Source organism: Pinus tabuliformis, chromosome 9 (genome assembly GCF_031772625.1).
Source record: "Pinus tabuliformis cultivar Carrire ecotype Pingquan chromosome 9, CPIR1, whole genome shotgun sequence".
NCBI lineage: Eukaryota > Viridiplantae > Streptophyta > Pinopsida > Pinales > Pinaceae > Pinus > Pinus tabuliformis.
Genome location: NC_142307.1, coordinates 807,283,958 through 807,306,860, shown reverse-complemented (window position 1 = coordinate 807,306,860; position 22,903 = coordinate 807,283,958).

Sequence of the window (22,903 nt, the reverse complement as noted above, 5' to 3'; positions counted from 1 at the left end):
CTTAGTTTTCTTTTTGTCATTCTCACATTAAGGGAACTAAAAAAAAAATACATACATGTGCATTTGCATTTAGACTGCATGCGGAAATTGATTTAGGAAAAGTGCATTTAGTGTGTGCTCTCTGCTCTATGTTGAAAGAATCATATTTTTCTTTCCTTAGTAGCTAGGATTTTCATTGCTAAAAGAAAACAAATGACTGTTTATCATTTTAGATTGCACATTTAGGAGTTGTATATCTACATCATGCGGTGAACCTTGAAAGGAAAACTTCTTAAGAAAGATCAACTATAAAATAAACCTCAATGAACATAAAAACGCTTTGGAACCTAACGCACAACATCTAGAAGTCTAGGCTAGAGACGTATTCTAGCGTCGTAAAGCCTGGTAACTATCATTTTCATCGTAGGTTGGGTGATTCCTCCTCTATGATACAACAAGTGCTAGTACGGACTTGTGCTCCCACGTATCGTCGAGTATATATTGGGAGACCACAATAGGTTGATATCCTTTATCCTTAGGAAGTCATGTCTGTTGCGCTATCAATCGTAATGTACTGAACACAGCATTTGAAAAGATTGACTGTCGTACATAAAGTCCTCGGTAATTTCTCTATAATTTACCACCGAGGTGTATATTGCAGTTTTGTGATTGGTTTGGTAATCCCTCTGCCTATATTTCCAGAGTAGTCACTTTCGTTCCCTTTCAGACTCCTTAAAAGAAAAGGTCCATCTAATCACTTGTTACTTCAGGCTCATAAAAAATTGAAGGCGACTAGAGTCATCTTTAGCTTTTTCTCGACTCTTAAAAATTGAAAAAGCAAGTTGTGTTAAAGCGTCATAAAATTAATTTAATTTGGAATAACATTTTCCCCTTTTTATTTTGAGTTGATCAAGTAATCCGCAATCATGGAAGAAAGTCAATCAAAACCTCGTCGTTCGCGGAGACTAACGAGTCAACCGTCTTTGACTTTAGAAACGAAACCATTCCGGGCCAAGCGATCTCGTTTAACTGGGTCGAAGTCTCCTGGTTTATTTGAAACTTGTGTTTCAACATCCTCAGAGACTCCAGTTACTCCAACTATTTCTGGTACCCCTGCCTCTACAGAAGAAGTTCCGTAGTTACAAGAGGACACTAGAACTGATCCTAGTGTAACTGTAAACACTTCTATTCCTAAACCAGCTCCATCTAGGGCTGATTCGAAAGGTGTCACCCCTCCAACATTTGTCACTGCAGAGTCTATACCTTCTTCAACACCAGAAATATTTTACAGAACTGACAGTCTACCTCTTCCACCCAGATTGTTTGCTATAGAAGAAATTGTGGAGGATCTTCCATCCAGTACCCCATTGCATTTTGGAACTGGGATCCACCTATATCCTTCTACCATAGAAGTTAGTTCTTTTGATCACCCTTCATCGCAAGTTCCTGTCGAATTGCTAGGAAATCTTTTGGATAGACTCAATATGTCTGAACAACCATCGACATCTAGGACTGTGTCCTCTGATACAGCAGCAGCAGAACTTCCTGCCGCTACTCCAACAATGTTCACTGGTATACCATCTGTCCCAACTAGTTCTCAACCACTAGATGGAGTCCACCCAGGGACTGTTTCGACAGCATGGTCTGTTCCTATTTGTTCATCCAGAATCTTATCTGGAGTTTCTTATGTTGAGACTCAGCAAATTGATCCTTCACATCAGTATCAATTTGGGCAATCTAGTCTCCAAAGACCAATTTACCCTTTGAACACTAGATTGTTGCCATATGGAGGGTAGTATGCCTTTTCATTATTCCCTCCAAGGGAGCAACCATATGAGAGTTTACAACAAAGTTCAGGTCAAGCTGGAATTACATCCAATGGTTGGGTGCCAATATTGCCTCAACAGCCAAGAGTTGTATATTCAATACAACAAAATCAACATATGTCGAACATTCCCACTACACCGGCTATTGTGACGATGTTGCGAGCACAAGCGATGCCTGTTGTATGTCAACCTCAAGTCTCTCAGGTCGTAATACAATAGCCTCTTGTCCCCGTGACTCAATCACAACCGCTGATTAGTGGCTCCTTAACTGAAGCGACTCAGGCTCAAATGGGTACTATCACCCCTCATCTTGGTCAAACATCCAATATTGGAAAACAGCAAATGGTCTCATAGCCATGGCTGGTGCAATATCAACAACTGCAATTCCAGCAAGCTTACCGGGGACCTGAGCAACAGAGCTTTGCAGGTAATGGGCGGCCATAAATTCAAAATGGTTACCAACAATCATATTATAATGGTTATGCCCATCAACCTTATCAAAGTTATCAGCATCAAATACATTATGCTAGTATGCAAAGACCCACTGCTCAAGCAATCCCATCTTATCTTGGGCATGCTTCGCTAAACCTGAATCAATAGTTGCCCTTCATAACAACTTTAGAATTACTGGATCTGAATCGGCTAACAAATGATCCAATTGCTTACGCCCCTTGGTGGCCAGCGATTCCTCATAAACTTCCATCAGATATTCCTAAATTCAATGGAAATCCGGGTGAAGATCCATCGAATCATGTGATGACATTTCATCTGTGGTGTTCATCCAACACCCTCAATGATGATTCGATTAGGCTTCACCTTTTTCAGCGAACGCTAACTAGTCCGGCAACGAAATGGTACATTGAATTGCCTAGAGCTTCATTCGATAACTTCAGCGCCCTTGCCACCACCTTTTTAACCCATTTTCAGTTACCCATAAGGTACGAAACAGGAACAGAACTCCTTACCAATTTTAAACAGACAACAACCACTCACATATCTGATCATATTCATGAGTGGTGACATCATCGTCGAATGGTAAAGACATATGTTCCTAATCAGCTTCTAGCTAAATGGTTTATTAATTCATTGTTACCTTCTATTACAGAAGATGTAGCCAAGGGAGGAGTCGTCACTGAAGATCAAGTCATTGCTCGTGCACAATATCTAGACTTGATCTATACTCAGTCTGGCACGCTCTATGACAAAATTCTTGATGCTCCTAAACCATAATTTTTCGTTCCTCCTCCTCCTAAATTGAACAGGGACTCCCATGCCGGTGACGGCGTTATTGGCACCTCAAGTACGCAAACTGCAAAGGGCCCATCTGGTAAAGCCTTGCAATTTCTAGTAAAAAGGCAAATGACAAACTTCCTACCTCGGAGGTTAATGTCATGTTGACTGACAAAGGCAAAGAACCGAAGCAACCAGGGGGCAAGAAGAAAGGGAAAAAAAAAAAGAAGAAACAGGAAGATTCAACTCCTGAAAAATCTTCTAGGAAAAGCAAACCTAATCGGCCATGTCTCATATGTGATGAGAAACATTGGATGAAAGATTGTTCGCATAAAGTTGAGATTAAGAAGTTCTTTAAGAGTTCAAATACCTCAGTGGTGTTGACTGATCTGTTTCCAAACCCAGAAACCAATCTGGTTGCTAGCGACAATGCTTCCCCATCCCAAGTGCTTATGTTGTCCATTTCGAAACAGCAAAAATATGCTTTGATATCGACAAGGAATAAATATTATGGGAATCCACAGATGTCGAACAACAAGGCTATAGATCAACCTACTAGTTCGACAACAACTTTGACAGAAGTTGTGCCACCCATGATTCCTGAGCTAATAATAAAGCCGCCAAAGGGAGTAGTACACAAATCGACATTTAATCCTTGTGCTCGAGCAGCACAGAATTACAATATAGTAGAGGATCTAGCCCAATCGCCATCTGTTATGTCGACGCTTGAAGTACTGCAAAATTTCCCCTCCCAAAAGCAAGCTCTATTATCAGAAATAAGTGGGATTGACCCAGTGGATTCCAATCTTGTGGCCTTTAATCATAAAGGATACGAACCTCAGTTACCAGTGCAACTCGCTTTCCTCATACAAGTGAAATCCCTCAACAAAACTGTTCATCAAACAATTATTGATGAGGGGGCATCTACCTGCATTATTTCGATGAGTTGCTGGAAAACTTTAGGCTCACCACCCTTGTCAAGATCATCAACAACATTAGAAGCATTCGATGGACGAACATACACCTCGTACGGGATTTTAAGTAACTTGCAAGTTGAACTAGGGGGAAAAACAGTAGAAATTGATGTCAAAGTTATCAATGGAAACCTTGATTACAATATCCTAGTGGGAAGGCCCTGGATTTATGCTATGGCTACCATTGTGTCAACATACTTTAGGAAGATTGACTTTCCCTTTCAACGAGGAATTACAATCGTTGATCAACAAACCTTCCTCCCAAACAATTCACAAGTTACAGGAAGCATTCCAATGATCCATGAAAGCTCTCATTCACTTCAAAATGTCAGAGTAGGCCTCCTAAAATACCCTGCCTTAATGGGTACTTTTTCCCTACCACCTCCGAGTAATCTGGTGGAAGTGGCCATGGTGGAAACTTGCAATATGATATCTTCCATATCTACATGTATTCAGAAGATTTCCGAACATTTTGTTAGCATGGATCGTCAACAGGTATTGCCTCCAAGACCAACAGAAATTTTGTAGCAATCAATTTTCTTGGCCTAGGCAACAAACCCAAATCAACGCTCATTGAGTGTTTGGATAGATAGGTCTAAGGAATATGGCAATTCTTCAGATCCTTGGTCACATGTACATTCTATAGGTGAAGGAATTATTCAGTCGATGATGATAGGAGAGGCACCATGGGAAGATTACCACCATCGTTCCCATCTTCTGAATTACAACGAAGATTATCCCAGCGACCTTAATAATCCTTTAGTGTTTGATTTTCTATCAAATACTGTAAATACGATGGATTCCGAGTGAAATCTATCCAATATTGAAGAAACTATTGCCATAAATATCTCGACTAAACTAGATGTTGTAGAGAATATTCATGTCGGCAAATCTTATTCTTCTGCAGAACTAGAAATATATTGCACTCTCTTTCGCAAATTCAGAGACGTCTTTGCATGGTCATACGAAGAAATGCCAGGCATAGACTCAAGTATAGTTGAACACGAAATCAAGATGTATCCATATGTCAAACCGGTACGACAACAGCTTCGGCAGGTACACCCGAAGAAAGTCACTGCCATCAAAGCAGAAGTTGAAAAACTTTTACATGTTGGTTTCATTTACCCAGTTCCTCTAACTGATTGGGTATCGAATATTGTTCCTGTGATGAAAAATCAAGGAACGATTAGAGTGTGTGTCGATTACAAGGATGTAAATCAAGCTTGTCCAAAGGACAACTACCCTACACCCTTCATCGACCAGATAATTGATGAATGCGCCGGATGCGAAATATTTTCATTCATGGATGGATTTTCTGGGTATAATCAAATAAATATCTGCCCACAGGACCAGTCGAAGACTGCATTTATATGTCCGTGGGGCACATTCGCGTATTGCAAACTACCTTTCGGTTTAAAGAATGCAGGGGCAACTTTTCAGAGGGCTATGAACTACGCCTTCCATGACATCAAGAACATCGTTCAACCGTATCTCGATGATCTACCGGCTCATTTGCGAAAGCGGACTGACCATTCGCAGCATTTGAGAGCTATATTTCTACGTTGCCGACACTACAAGATACGACTCAATCTGTACAAGTGTGTGTTTTGTGTCGGTTTTGGTCGTTTACTTGGTTTCATGGTTTCTAAGGATGGAATTCGACTCGACCCATGTAAGGTTCAAGCAATCATCGACATGCCTCCACCTTCAAATTTGCTTCAGATTCAGAAACTCCAAGGGAAAGCAAAATTTCTGAGGAGGTTCATTCCAAATTACACCGAACTTGCTAAAGGTTATACGCATCTTTTGAAGAAAGAAGTGCCCTTTAACTCGGATCAAGTCGCACAAGCTTCCTTTGATGCTCCAAAGGAATCACTAATAAAAGCATTATTAATGTACGCTCCTGACTATCAAAAATATTTTAACCTGTATCTAGCTACAGCAGATACAACCATCCCAATGGTTTTAGTTCAAGAAGACAATAGAATCGAACATCCTGTCTATTATTTAAGTCGAAACTTAAATGATACAGAAAGCAAGTACTCCTACGTTGAAAAGATGGCTCTTGCAGCTGTTCAGGCAGTATAGAGATTTCAACACTATATCCTCTTTCGCAAAACTACTATTTTGTCAGATTGCAACCCTATGACTTACATTCTGTCGCGTCAGTTACTTGGGGGCAAATATTCGAAATGGATAGCCATTTTGCAAGAGTTTGATCTAGAATTTGTAAAATCCAAATCAAAGAAATCTCTAGTATTTGTGGAGTTACTATGCGACTTACCATCGTCATCCAACGATTCAACATCCAAAGCATCAATCGTGGATGAATCTTTGTTTCTGATATTGTCAAGTGATCCGTGGTAAGGAGATATATTAATCTATCTCCAAACCCAAACATTTAGGCCTAATACCTCTCGCTCCCAACAATGATGTACTCAATACCAAGCAAAAGACTACATGATCATCGGTGATACACTTTACCATCGTGGTATCAATACAGTTCTGCGAAGGTGCCTCACCCATGAGGAGGCCGAAAAAGTCCTAAATGATTGCCATTCAAGTGTGTGTGGGGGGCATCAATATGGTTATACTACGGCCCAAAAGATCTTACGAGCAAGTTACTTCTGGCCTACTATGTTCAAAGATTACATAATCGCAGTCAGAAGTTTCCATGCTTGTCAAATCTTCAACCACAAAACCAGAATACCACCCGCACCTCTGCATCCAGTAGTTGTTGTTGGGCCATTCGTCAAATGGGGCATAGATTTCATGACATGTAACCCCACCTTGACCAGGGGACATGGGTATATCATAGTCGTAGTTGACTATTTTACAAAATGGGCCGAGGTGATGCCTACATTAAACAACAGCGGCGAAACGACTACTCTTTTCCTTTTCAATCATGTAGTCTCTAGGTTGGGTGCTCCACAAGCTATAGTCACAGATCATGGATCGCATTTTTGCAATCACATGATGGTTGAATTGACTGCCAAATTAGGATTGTCCCACGATAATTCTACTCCATATTATCTCCAGGCTAATGGAAAATTTGAAGCGATCAACAAAGTCCTCAAGTGCATGCTGCAGAGAATGATTGGAGCCCACAAATGGGATTGGCATTTAATCCTATACTCAGCTCTATCGGCATACAAAACCTCGGTAAGAAATGCGACTGGGTTCACACCCTTTTAGTTGGTGTATGGCCTGGAAGCTATCTTACCGATTCAGTGTGAGATTTCATCTCTCAAGCTCGCAGTCGACCTTCTCCTCGGAACTTCAAAGGAAGAGGCTCGTTTCTTGGAACTAATCCAACTAGACGAAACCCGTTGTGATGCTGCCTTGGCTAACGAAGCTCATAATAAATGAGTCAAGGCGCAATTTGACAAAAATGTGAAACCTCGTGTCTTCTTAGAAGGTGACCTGGTCTTACTTTACGATCAGGAATCTGATAAATTGGGAGCAGGTAAGTTCCAATCATTGTGGATGGGGCCCTACATTGTTAAGCAAGTATTAGCAAAAGGAGCCTATGAGCTGGTAGATTATGATGGGATTCCACTGTTGCAACCCCGAAACAAGTTGTACCTTAAGCATTACTATGCTTGACTAAGTGTAGTAATCTCTTTATTTGCTTTTGTTACATTTTTGTTTTCATCAAGAGTGATCATTTTGGTTAGGTAATCCACTTTTGCATTTGTTTCAGATGTCGAACCTATTGGAATCATTTGTTGGATATGCCGATGGAGCTAGTCGTAGTATGCAAAACCTATCTTCTGCAGCCTGGGCCATTTTTTATCCAAGTGGCGAGTTAGTGAGTTTTAGAGGGGTATGTATTGGTCGGTCAACGAACAACATCGCTGAATACAGCATGTTGATAGAGCTTCTCTTTGATGCCATCGCACATGGCATATGCCGACTTGTTGTCAGGCTAGACTCACAACTCATCATCCTATAGCTTACTGGCATCTATTCCATTCGGAATCCAACTATCTATCATATGTTCCTAAGGGTCAGGATTTTGGAAAGGTAGTTTGATTCTATTCAATATCAACACATTTCCAGAAACTTAAACACATTAACTAATTCATTAGCAAATTATGTGTTAGATAGACATTTGCAACATTTATAAAAAAATCATGTCAATCAACATTTGCATCAGGATCATATAACTTAACCAAAATAAAGCTCCGAAAATCAAAAATATATATTGCTATTTATAGTATTTTACAAAATGTTTGTGTCCAGGACAAGATCGGTCATACTACCCAAAAACTCAAAAATGCAAGGAAGCACCCTAGATTAATGGTGCTAGTGATAACAAGTCACCGCCTATGAAATCATGCGTAAGAGCCTAGTCCACCAACTTGACACGCCAGTGGTATGGCGCTGTAATCTCAGAGGTAACTCATTGGTCCTCACATCCTGAATACCAAGGGTGAGACCCTCGATCTAATCCTACAATACTGCAAGGGTCTCTGCTATGTCCAGATCGTGAAGGACAACCCTCCCTATAGCCTCTCCTGCTGGAACGATATCTGCTACCCTCGGGCGTGCTGCTGGTCACACTGGCCCAATATCTGCACAAATATATGAGTTTGATTAATCTTGATAACATTTAAAAAACACAAGAACATTATAAAATCAATAAGCAGAGATATGGTCAGATATTTTTACCTATAATACCCCACTACTCGCCAGTCGGCAGCACCAAATCTGGGTCACCTAGGAAATCCATCCCAACATATGGGTACTCGGCAAAGACCATCTCCTGATGGTTGAACCATTCAAAGAAAGCATCAGAGAATGAAATCTGCCACTGACCAGCGTGTCTGGGCATGAGATCGACCCATCTCTACATCCGTGGTTCCATCGGCGCTGGCAGTCCGAGTGAAATGTATGGTGGTTGCATCAGTGGTATCCTCTCCAAAGTGAAAGCGGTCAAAATGGAACCATAACCAAAGTTCTTGGATCTTTTGTTCTTCACCTTGGAAAGTTGTTCTTTTATAACTGGAAGTACTGCATCAAACCGTTGAATACCTTTGGTTCAAGGCATTCTAGAGTGTACTGCATATAGGACCTATTGGCCAAATGAAGAGCCACACTACCAGCCAATCTAGTGAAGGTGAATAATATAGTCCTCAAGGATCGGTCAGTGACATCTCGAATACTGATCTTGTCATCCCTGCTTGGCTGAGATCCATCTCTATAGAACCGACAAATATAATCCCTCACGGATTCACCCCCATGGGTGGATCCTAATAGTGAGAGAGGGGCACCACGCCTCGATAAACTGGTCAAGAAGTGGATATCCTCAACTGTAAAAAGGATGGATTTACCTCGAATCTGGAACACTTGGTTGGTAGGATCCCATGCATCAAGAAAATATTGTAACAAATTGATTTGTTGCCTCATGCTGGATATACGGAAGAATTTGAGCAAGCCACAGTTACGCAATGCAGTCACCGAACCCGAATCTTGTAAGGCAATCATATCCTCTTCTTCATGCTCGTGTTCACGCCATGTAATGCCCATCTTGATCTGATGAATCTCTAAGAAACAAACAAGAGAAGAATTAGGATCCTGATTTGGGCAAAAACAGGCAAAATTTCCATGAAAAAACAATGCATAAACTTTCCTCCTTGCGCCCATCACACCCTAGTTGTGTACTGGGTGGGATGCATATTGACTGGCCAATGGCTAGCTCAGTATGCATCACACCTTTCGATGTATACTAGGTGCGATGGGGAGAGAACAAATTGTTCAAACCCCTAAGGCCCAGAAAAACAGGAAAAGATGCTCAGAATCAGAAAAGGAAAGAATGCAATTGAAGAGCTCGGGGTTAGCTCCTACCTAGTCCAGATGGCGCTGAAAATAGTCCACCAAATCTCTCGGAATCCGCTGATGAAAATCAAGGGGGAAAACACTTCCAGAGCTCCAACAATCCCAAATTTGAATGAAATGGTAAAAATGAGAGGTAAAAACCACTTTTATGTTACTATTCACATAATTCAAGTAAGATGTTGGTATTTAACTCGTTTTTCAAGCATGTATTTACATTTCTAATCAATTTGATGGAGCAATTGAACAAGCAGTACGACCATCAAGAGAACATAGTGTTAATGGTGAATTGAACATCTCTGACTATTATCATGAGCAATGTTTCCGCAAAGTTCAAGCTCGTTAAAAAAAAAAACCAGCAATGAGCATATGTTCCCCTGGAGTTCAAGCTCATTAAAAAATGAGCCCACCTTCGGTAAATAACCTTTGTGATCGCATTGCTATCAGCTTTTGAGCCTTGGTCATGTTCTTACCAATCACCTCCACTTTTTAGCCGATCATACGCCTCCAATTGATTGTTTACCCTTTTGAGGAACAACTGTGACGAGTGATTCTATTAGCCACCTTCTTTACACTGTCGTGATTGAAAAGTTCCAAACCTTACCTGGAACCAGTTGCTATCTGAAAACATCACTCGTTCCTAAAAAACGAGTCTCCTTTAAGCTATTTTTAGACTCGTAAAATATGAAAAGATCATCGAGAAATTGGCCTCTCCAGCTCGTTAAAGTGATTGGAAGTGCCATCCCTTCTCTGTATTTTAATCTTTTTGGACCTAAGGGATCATTACACAAAAATATCGAGCACTTGTCTTTTTCGGCTAGCTAAAGTGGTCGGAAAAGTCATCCCTTTCGTATTATTTTATACTTTTTCAGACTTAAGGGATTATACTACGAAAAAGGACCACTAGAGTTTCCTTTCCGTCTCTTTTCAGACTCTCTAAAACTAAAAAGGACCGAGTTATCTTTGTCGTTAAGCTCGTTAAAACAATAGCGACAAACTTGTCCATACGGACAAGAGCGAGTTTCACTGTCGCTAGGCTCGCTAAAACATAGTGACAGGTTTGCCCGAAGGGAAAATTACAGAACAAGCATATGTTATCCTCCTCAAGCTTGACAAAAAATAAAGAGATATTGGTCAGCAATGACTAGGGAAAAAGGGGAAGAAAACTTGAAGAACTTCATTGGTAGTAGGTCGCTCTTGAACATGACACTTTCACTCCATCACCATGATTGAGTCGGGTTGGGTTATTCTGTTCACCGGTCATATCACCATTAGTCCTCCGTACCATCCATTTTTGGGTTAACGCTACCAATCCATTCTAGTGTCGCCGATATGTTCAAGAGAAGTCGCTCAGAGAATTCACCAACCCAGCTAACACCTCATCTGCTGTAATACCTTCGCGCTCCATTTTTCATGACCGCCACCCTGAACCTTGTATCATCAGATTGTTTTCATCTCCACAAAATCATTTTCTCTGTTCCGTGTCATAGATGCGGGATTCATTAAGGCCCTCCTACGATGGGTCACTTCTTGTCGACATTAGCTCATTATCTAAGAAGTTGACTTAGGAACAACCCTTTCTGTACTTTGAAACTTGCATGCCTCAATGGCAAGTTTCTCACTTCCAGGGACAGGTTTACATCAATGGCCTTCGACAGAAATATTTTATGTGGTGTTCGACATCGACTCATATATTCACACCACATGAATTATACTATAGTACCTTGAGGGTCATTATCATTATTGGTGATTCCTATCACGCCTATTAATAGCTTACATCATTGGCTGGTAATCAAGCAATGTCTTTCCATGTTCGACACCAGAACATCTTTTCACATGGATCGACTTGTACATCGAGCGAAGATTGAATGAGTTTGAAGACCCCGGATCTAGTTTCATCCATCCAAGTTGCGATATATTCAGGAAAATAAAAACATCAAATGTACTCCATATTTGCACAAATAATCATCCAAGCTAAGGGATGATGGCTCTACCAGAATCATCAGTCTGCCACACAGATGGTTGTCTGTCTTATGTACATGAAAATGAATTTTTATAAAGCTGAGCATGGGAATGCCCACCTCAGCTAGATCATGAAAATATTATGAAGATAATGTATTGTATTGTATCTTATTACAGGTCACCTTCCAGTTCGAAAACCTCGAATCCTCATGATAAAGCATTTCACACGACATCAGAAGATTTACAACCTCATGCTTTAGGGGGCAACTGTTATAGACATATTTGGGCACTGCAACCCCAATCACATATGTCAATAAACCAAGGGCTTTGAAACCCCTAAAAGTGTTGTTTCATACCCTGAAGGATCAAGTTCAACTGATTACATCATTTCCCAGAAGTTCTCCTTGAAAAACTGCTCAGAACTGGTCAAAACTGGACCATACAAACTGCTCCATGCTGAGGGTGCGATGCATCTCACCTACTACACACAAAGGGTGCGATGCATACTAAAAATCCCTTCTGTAGGGTGCGATGAGCGAGAGTAGACAAATGGCAGAGGCAGTTTGCTAGGTGGAAACTCAGAGAATCTTCTAGACACTGCTCATATGACACTTGCCTCTCTCAATTCGCCCACGGATGAGTAAGAGATCATGAAATCTCCAAGTGGAACCAAGAACTATCAGTGAAATGACACTAATAAAAATCCCAGAAGTTGAATCACTCCCCTGCAAACATCTATATATGGATCCTTCATCCTAGAGATCCGGAGGCTAGAATTTTGTAATTTGTAAGGAAGTGTTGTTGGTTTCTCTTTGAGACATTGTATTGTTGGGTGATCTTGCTTTTCATGAGGTGAAGAGGGCTTTCATGCTGGGAGGATGATGCTGGATCAGACAGCTGGGTTGTAATCCTCTCTTCTACTACTTCTATCAATGAAGCTATTTGAGTTTTCCTCCATATACTTGTATATTTCTGAATCTTGTATTTGTGTATGCATTTGTCTGGTTAATGTACATCTGATTCTACATTGTTTATGGTTATAGATCTCTATGCTTTGATGACATTTTGCTGCTTTGGCTCTACAAGTGTTCTTTGAAGTGGGACAAGTGAGAAAGGAGTGGTGAAGCTCTATCAAAGGAGAGAGGAAACAATAAAGGAGCCAAGCGAAAGACTGAGGTTGGTACTCTCTGCTTCTCTCTCATCTATCTCTTGTAAAGGAAAACACAAGTTACTTTGAATTGTTTGTTTCTAAGATAGCTACCCGTCTTAGTGGGACTAGCAGCTCTGAATGGACACTAGTTTTCCTGGAAACAGCAGGACACTTTGGTGTGGAGAAAAATGTGGTCGTACTATAGAAGTATTTTTACTGGCCAAACCTCTAACAAGATGTTGGAAAATACATCAAATCCTACCTATGCCATCTCCAAGAAAACTATTAAGCAGAAAGGCTTGTATACTCATATGCCTACTCCTAGTCAGCCCTGGGAATCGATTTCCATGGACTATATTTATGGCCTTATTTCTACCAAGCATTTCAATGATTGTGTATTTGTGGTTGTCGGAAAATTTTCTAAGATGGCCATATTGGCTACCTGCAAGAAGAGTATCACAGCCGATGACACTTCCAAACTCCTGTTTGAATGAGTGTGGATGAATTTTGGTATCCCCCTGAAAATTATATCATATTAGGATAGAAAGTTCTTAAGCATTTTTTGGTTAAGCCTTTGGTCATTGTTGGACACCAAGCTCACTGAGTCGACTGCATTCCACCCTTAGACTGGTGGTCTGACAGAGGTTGTTAATCGAATGATTGTGAACATGCTACGCATGTACACCTCTAAGCATACACGGACATGGGATGAGAGTATTCCCTATCTACAACACAACTATAACAGAGCTCTCCATAACTTGACTAGCCACAACCCCTTTGAATTGGGCCTAGGATTTCAAACATTATTTCCACTTAATGTTCCATTGCCTTTCACAGCTACGAGTGAAGACACTGCCCATGTTCAGTCTGAATCTGATAAAACCACTAGGTTTATTGAGTGCATTCAACATATCCACCAACAGGTTCATAACATCCTAGAGAAATCCAATGCCAAATAAAAACAATCACATGATCAACATCGTGTGCCCCATAAGTTTCAGGTGAAAGTTTGGTTACATCTGCAGAAAGAGTGCCTCACTGGAGCCCATCGTAAGCTTCGACCACTTTGATACGAACCTCACACCATCACCAAGGTTATGGGAGAAAAAACTTTCGAGCTTAGTATCCCCCCATTCCTTGGCATGCACCTCGTATTCAATTGGGGCCACCTTCAACCATACTTTCCACCATTGTTGGACACATGAGACATTGCTGAGAAATTGACACCAATAGAGCTCAACCCAGACTACATTGAATAGGCCAAAAATTATCATATCATGGACACACATATCGAGAATACTCACAAAAATAGGATCCAATTGTATCGATTTGTTAAAGCTTGCCAAATCTTGTACTAGGGAAAGTGGCTCACCAGGGAACAAGTTTAGCGGAAATTTCCCCATCTCATGGAGGAACTCAATGCAATGGCGAAAATTTCTTCCTAAGGGGGCAGTACTGATCCAAGAGGATATTGGTGGCCACCTACCTATTTCATTTGGACCCTCGACACTATTTCTTTCAGTTTCCTTAATTGTAGCACAATTTACTATTTTTGGCAGTTTTTGATTCCTAAACTTTCAGAGTCATTTTGAGGGCCTAAATGACATTTTATGATAGCCAAATGGAGATTGTATGCCAAATTTATGACCCTAGGAAGTTGGTGTTCCAACTAACCCCAACGGGGCCCACAATCCTTTAGCGTTTCATCTCCTAGGGTTAGGTTTTTTTATGTTTAGTGTTTCCCATTGTTTCTTAATGATAAAAAGGCCTTCGAGCTTCATTTTAACATAGTTCAGAAGACATGTAGCCACCATATATATTCTCAGAGATAAGCTACCATAATCTAAGCTAATTTATTTCCATTCATGTAATCATTTTTTAGTATTTTTTTATTAATAAATTGAAGTTATGTCTTTATTGCATCCACGTGTTTCTATTTATATATGTATTTATATATGTATTTCATTTCATTCTTATATAAATCTAAATCACAAAAGATGATATCATAGATGTAAACTATATATCTTTCACCATATTAATATAATGTAAATACATCTGATTAAAAAAAAAACTTATTACTTATACATAATATTTAATTACTATTCAAATTTTATTTAAAAAAACAAACAAAACACAAACAAACTGAAAATAATTTTTAACTCAACCTTTTAAATATTCTCATGCCAATGCTCCACAACAAAGAGAGTTATCCCATTATAGTCGTAGCTTTTAGTAGGAATCAAGATATATAATGCATTTTTTTTTAATTTATGTTTAAATAATAAGATTGGTCAGTAAAAATATTTTTGTACTGACTTACCAAAAAATCTATTTTAACATTTTATAATGATATGATGTTTTTGTAGTTTGATTCGAAAAGTAACAAAATCATAATATTTTAGGTTATTTTTAATTATTTTGAGCATTCCAATGTAAATGGTTTTAATCATTAGGTTCCAATTAGTTCAAAGGGTTGGCAATTGGTTGAAAACATGAGAAGGAAAAAGGGTAGGATGGTAAAAATAAATTAATAAAGTAAAATTATAATTAATTGAAAAAAATAGGAATATAGTAAATAAATTAAAAGAATTTTCCCAAATCATGTAGGGAAAGGGTTATAATAGTAAAAGTGAAGAAATAAAATAAAATTATAAGGTATTGAAATTAATAAACAAATAGAGGAATTCATACGACTAAGGAATAGATCAATAGATTTCAAAATTGAGGGCAAAGAATTAAAAAAAGATGAGAAGAGCAAAAAGTTAATGATATTGGATAAGGATCAAAGAATAGAGAGAAAAGGGTGGAGAGGATTAACAAGGTCAAGATATGTCAAGGTGATGAATGAGGAGCTGCTAGGACTGGCTAAGACTATAACGATATTATTTATTGAAGTTATTTTAGCGCTTTTCAGTTTTGAGGGCTTCACAGATAATGTGAGAAGTGAAATGGGGAGATGAGGCTAAGTTTTTAGTTTGATTGAAGAAAATTAAGTGTTTAGAGTTAAAAGAGTATTTAGTAATGACAGATTTGGTGATGCAGTTGTGGTTAGTGTTAGTTATGTGTTACTTAACATGTGCTTTGGAGGCTCACCCAATTTGATCAAGGAATATTTGTTGCAAGAGTAGGGAATTTGGTAAATCCCTAATCCCGTCATGAGATCCTATTTATATTTGGCTAACCAAAAAGGTAGAATATGAGTTTTGAAGGGTTTAAATATGGTCTTGTTATTCTTCTTGGCTAAGAATTTGGAAATGAGGTTTTGGTACCTTAGATATAAGGAAGTGAGACAAGAATACAAGGGTGGGATTGGGTGTAAAATTTAGAACTATGATTACTAGCCTTATGAAAAACTTTCTTAATTTGGGGATGGAGTAATAATTGACTATAAGGGATTTGGTTAAATGGTTTTTTTCCTTCTCTAACCACGGAGGGTTTGAGATTCAAATAGCTCTAGTGAAAAAGGTTTTTAAGACAATGGATTTTTGGGTATGATGATGATATGAATGGGCATGGAGGTAACAATATGTGTGTGTCTTTTCCCTATATACTTGGTGGGAAAGAGTGTCATCTAGAAGTCGAGAGATAAGGACATCCAAGAAGGGATGAACTTTATCTTTCTCCAGATCCATAGTGAATTGGATATGGGTTTTTAAGCTATTAAGATGACCGAGAAAGGAGAGAAGACAAGAGCATCCATGAGGCCAAATGACAAAGGTATCATCAACTAAACATAACCAACATTTTGGTTTCAGATGTCCAGAAACAAGGATAAGAGTTTCAAAAATTTCAATAAATATGTTAGCAACCATGGGGGATAGAGAAGACCCCATGGATGTTCCCTTGGTTTGCTCATAAAAAATTCCTTTGAAGGAGAAGGTGGTAGAAGAAATACAAATTTGAATGAGGTTGAGGGCTTCAAGGTCAACCAACTTGGAAATGAGATTAAGAGCTTCAAGAACAAGGATTTTTGTGACCATAGATATTACATCAAAGCTAATCGTAATGCTTTATTTGTCTAAGTGAAGGTTTTGGGTTTTTAGAATAAATTCATTGGAGTCCTTAATGAATGAGGAGCTTTGGTCGATGAAACATTGGAGTTTGTTAGCTAGAAAGTGAATGGCATGGGTGGGAGCTCTTATAGAATTAACAATGGGTCTTAGAGGAATGTTGGGCTTATGAATTTTGGGTTGACCTTAGATCTTATGAGTTTGAGGGTTATGAGGAAGAAGACATTTTTTAACAGAGGGGTCTATGGAGGAATACTTGATAGCCTTGGTAACTCGATTGGTTATGGAATTGATAGGAGTATTACTGAGTGTTTATAAGAAGAAGAAGAAAGAATCCCAAGGAGTTTAGATTCATAGGCAGAGGTGTTCATGAAAATAATGGCATTGTCTTTATCTTCTTTAAGGATAATTATATCAAGATTATCATTAAGTTGTTGAATTCACTAGATTTCAACTTTTGTAAGGTTAAGTTCAGGAGCTTTTGAAGGACAAATAATTATAATGCATTCCTGCCAAATTTCTTTGGCTTCATGCATGGGTAAGTTCTAAGTGATGGGTTCGATAATGCAAATGATGTCTTCCTTTGGTTTGCATGGAGGTGCAATGGCATAGTTAAAGCCTTTTTTAAGATTGAGGATGGAAGGAGGATTGAAAATTGGGAAAAGAAAGATTGACGATGATAGAAGGAAGACCAGAAGAGGGAGTACAGGAGGGTTTTAGAGGGATGGAAAGATTCATATTTGAATGGTAAGTGGATAAAGTGGAACAAGTATTAGAAGAGTTATTATTAGAAATGAAACTAGTGTTAGAAGAATTACAATTAGTACTTTAAATATAGGTTGATTTAGTAGATAGGAGTGGTTGATGGAACGAGGGTTGGAATTTCAAAACATACTTGCCCTTCAAATTTAACAATTTTCACACCTCCCCTATCTGTCTTCATAGTTTCAAGGAAAGATTATGACGGTTTTAGACTCACCCTTCAAATTTACCAATTTTCACACCTCCCTTATCGGTATTCATAGTTTCAAGGAAAGATTATGACGGTTTTGCAAATTTTTTAACTATATTTGATGGGAAAATCACCCTGTGACGAACAATTTTCCCATTAAATTCCATCGTTGGATGGAACTATTAACTATAAAATCATTACTTAAAGAGTTATTAAATAGAGAATCAATAATTACCAAATTATTATTGTTAGAGAAAGAACAAATATCATAATTCCAATCAATGTTTTCAAATTTACAATCTAACACTTACTAATAATTAGTTAAGTTATTCACATGGACTACCCACAATAAAAAAAAAAAAAAAAAATTCCCCTGGGAAAAAGTCGTAATTTCTATTAATATAAAGAAATTACATTTTGTAGATGCAATGCATATTCATATGGAGGCTGTTGTGCCTGAGGAGTTCACAGTCTATAGATCTGATAGATAGTCTAGAAGTCTCCACGTAGGGAGTCTGCAAAGTCTGTACTAGTTGTGACTATAATATGATCAAAATTTATGTCCTGCTCTACGCAGAGAGCGATATATAAGCTATATGCTGTCATAAAAAAAGTTGTTAAACATGTCCATGCAGTGGATTATATATACATGATAATACAAAATAAACAGTACAAAAAAATAGTGCTTGCTATATGAGGGCCTTAAAGCCAATTTCCAATGAGATCGTCAAAAGGTCTATGATAATGCTGGTAGAATGTTCCGTCTAACTCCTCCTGTATCAACCAGTCATCTCCTTGTCTGTGTGCTGCTTCTTTGGATAATTGATCTGCAATTGGGTTTCGTTCCCTGTAGATGTGATGACAGACAAATGATTCAAAAGAAGTAATCAGTCTTTTTGCTTCGTCTAATATATGCCTCAATGAGAATGCATAGCAATGAGATGCATCATTTAGCCAGTTGCAAACAATTTTAGAATCTCCAAATAGTTGTAGGTGTCTGCAATGTTTTTGTAATGCAAAGTGTATGATATGTTTTGCCGTGCATAGTTCTGCAAAATTATTGGTGCCTCTGCCTAGGTTGATTTGTATCTTGTAGCAGTGCGTTTCAGTGAGATATAGGATGGCGCCACCCCCACAGCCTGCTTCCTGAGCAGAGCCATCGAAATAAGCCCAGGGCTTGGTTTTGTCTATGATCTCAGGTCTGATGGTGCGGGGGGGTGCTGAGGAATCCACGTCGGGGAGCATGTCAAAGTCTGCAATCGTGCGTTGCAAAATGGCCGGCCAGTGGGGGGTCTTTAAGTTAAAGATGGCCTGGTTGCGCGCGATCCATAAGGCCCAGCAAACCAGCAAAGGTATGTTGATGGATTTTCCGGAGTGGTTTTGACACCAATCATTCCAAGCTTCCATGAGATTGTTGCCTTGCCAGTTCTTTAAGCTTGGAAAGTGAGAGATGAGAGATTGCCAAAATTCTATAGCAGTGCAGCATTTTAAGAATAGATGCTCTGTACTTTCTTCTTCGCTGTGGCATAAGTGGCATCGGAAGGGACCATAAAAAGATCTCTTCATTAGATTGATTCTAGTAGGAATCTTGTCGAAGAGGATATTCCACATCAACAAGCATGTGCGAGGAGCTGCCTTGAGCTTCCAGAGCGTTTTCCAGGTTGGGAGGATGTCCTGAGGCTTGAAGGGTTCCATGAGCCTTAAGTAACCTTGTTTCGGGGTGTATAATCCATGTTTAGCAAGGGCCCAGATGATCTCATCTGGTCCTTCTGTAAGTCTGATATGTGCCTGGGTAAGGGCATCCGTATAATCCTGCCATTCGTGCTGCCACTGTGCTGGTATCTCTAACGCTTACACTGATGTCCATGCCTGTTGAAGAAAGGTAGAATTGTCATTGTCGCCGATGTGCTTTATGTGTGTTACTCCTCGGCTGTGTAGATATCTAATAAGGTCTGCAGATAATCTGTGGGCGTTGCCGCAGCTGACCCACGGGTCCAAACCAATTCGAACAACATTCCCTTCTTTTATATGCCATGTAATACCTTCTCGCAGTAGTGATAGTGAGCCGATGACCGCTTTCCAGATATTAGATATGTTATTGCTAGTTCCATGTTGCAGACGGAACCAGTCCATTAGATTCAATGGCTTGATGTATTTTACCTGTGCAACTCGGGTCCAGAGACTATCTGTGGTGAGGAGCTGCCATCCAAGCTTGGCTGCTAATGCTCTGGAGAATAGATCAAGTCTCTTTATGCCCCATCCTCCCCATCTTTTGGGCTTTGCAATGGTGTCCCATTTGACCCAAGCAAAAAGCTTCCCCGCTTGATGTCCTTTCCAAAGAAAACGACAGCATATGCTTTGTAATCGATTCAATATACCTTTTGGTATCCAGGCCAAGGTCATCCAGTAGACTGGTGCGGCTTCAATAACTTCTTTTATGAGAACCAATCTGCCTGCTCGAGAGAGATATTTGTGGTACCATATCTGTAGTCTTTTTTCCACTTTCGCTATGAGCCAAGTCCAGTCATCTATCCTGTATCCGAGTGGTTTTAATCTAAACCCCAGGTACTTTATACCATCAGACAAATTCAATGAGGTGAAAGGGAAGCGCTGTGATGCATAGGTGATTTCATGTTGTGAGCATCCAACAGTAGTGATCGTGGACTTGCTATCATTTATCCTCATACCTATAGCTTGTTGAAAAAGTAGGATTAAGTTCTGAAGAGTAGTGGAGTCCCCAATGCTGCCATTTAAGAATATTAGAATATCATCAACAAATAATAGATGAGTAAGATAAAAATTATCCGCAATTTTAATGCCAGTCAGATGATTTCTATCTCGAGCAGATGTAATAATCCTACTTAATCCTTCCATAATAAGCAAGAATAGCAGAGGTGAAAGTGAACATCCCTGTCTGAGGCCCCTCTCTGATGTGAAAAACGAAGTAGCTTCGCCATTGAGAAGCACACTGTAGGACACATCAGTGATGCAGCTCATCATCCATTTGATATAATCATAGGGAAAACCAAGATGAGTCAACAGCAATCTAATATAGAGCCAGTTTGTTCTATCAAACGCTTTGGAAAGGTCCACTTTAAGAATCATTCCTTTCTGCTTTTTGACCTGCATAGTATGCATGAGTTCTTGTGCCGTGGCAATGGCTTCGTGAATCTGTCTGTGATGAAGGAAGGCAAATTGCTCAGGAGATATATGCCGAGAAAGAATAGGCTTCAGCCTGTTGGAATGATCTTGGCAATGATCTTGTATAGGCAGTTACAGAGGGATATAGGGCGGAAATCATCGAAGGAGACAGGAATGTTCGATTTAGGGATAAGAGCAATGAATGTGGATTTGATGGCAGAGGATATTCTGCCCCTCCTTCTGCAATTCTCCACAATCTTGAGAAGGTCATTCCCCAGGATTTCAAAGAAGGCGATATAAAATTCAATGGTCCACCCATCAGGGCCTGGGCTTTTATCCTTTTTGAACCATTTTATAGTAGCCTGCAATTCATCCATAGTCACTTCCTTCAGTAGTTCTTCCGAGTCATCTTGTAGCACAAACCTGGGGAAATGTTCGGCCACCCTCATGATCTCCATGATATTTATATCTCTTGGAGCTCTGTAAATATTCCTGAAGTGCTCAGTAGCTAATCTGGCCAGGTTCTTTTGTGATGAAACTAGATGCCCTCGCTCATCCTGCAATTCCCAAATAGTATTGATGGATTTGCGTCCATTGGCAAATTTATGATAAAATTTTGTGTTATCATCCCCCTCTGTGAGCCATATCGCCCTGCTCCTTAGTCTCCAACTTTCTTCTCTTTCCTTCAGTATAAGTGAGCACTTCGCAATGAGAGAGGAGTACTGTTCTTTGCTCTCTGGAGTGGGGAAGGTCCCATCTGATGAGTCCTCGAGAAGAGCGATGACTCTTTCAGCCTCCTTCAAAGTATTGTCATCACAGATACGATTCTGATGTGCCCAGATTTTAGATATTCTCTTAAATTCAGATAATTTTCTAACGAATCCATCTGTATGATCTTCATTTTCCCCAATATGGTTGGTTTGCCAATAGTTAGTTACCAACTGTATGTATGAGAGGTCCTTTAACCAGGAGGCATTAAATTTAAAGGGGCTCTTGATCTTTTGATTATTGTCGACCATTTCTAAAAAAATTGGTCGGTGGTCCGATATGCCTCCAGTTCCAACCCATTGACGAATGTGGGGGAGTCTGTTGAGAAGTGTCTCCTTGATAAGGAATCTGTCTAGTCTTCTAGCCAAGCTTTGTTCTCCACTGCGGTTGTTTGTCCAGGTATACTGAATTTTGGCAGAAGGGATGTCCACCCACTGGTGATCCTCCAGTAGATTGGAAATAGTGTCGGATAAAGAGTCTACCTGCGCCAAGTGCCCCCATGACTCACAGAATCCCAGTGAGAAGTTTAAATCGCCTCCAAGTATAATGTTATCTGCCTGAAGTGATTCCGATTCCAGTAAGGTTCTCCAATAATTTGCTCTGTCAATACAAGGGCCATAGACATTGATGATGCGAATCTCCATCTCATTGGAATAAGTAAAAATGTCTAAGCCAATGAAACCTCTGCCACCCCAAATATTCCTGATCTCCATTGCTTTGTTAAAAATCCCAATGGCTAAACCTCCGGATCTCCCGGACGCATCCAGTGCATGAAAGGACCAATTGGGCAGCCATGAATTGAGAGTATGAACAAGAGGTTCAGCCAAACAGAGGGTTTCTTGAAGGAATATAATGTCTGGCTGTGATGAGGTGAGCAGTCTCCTGAGAGCTAGTTTTTTGGCCAAACTAGCAAAACCTCGGCAGTTATAGGATATAATCTTCACGAAGGGTGATGGGGGGGGCCGTTCTTCGCTCTAAGGGCCCTGAGAATAGTTTGTTGTCGCCCAAGGGCGACTTCTTCGTCAGCAGTATGTCTAGCTTTGGTAATGTGAGAGGGTCGACCACGAGAGTTC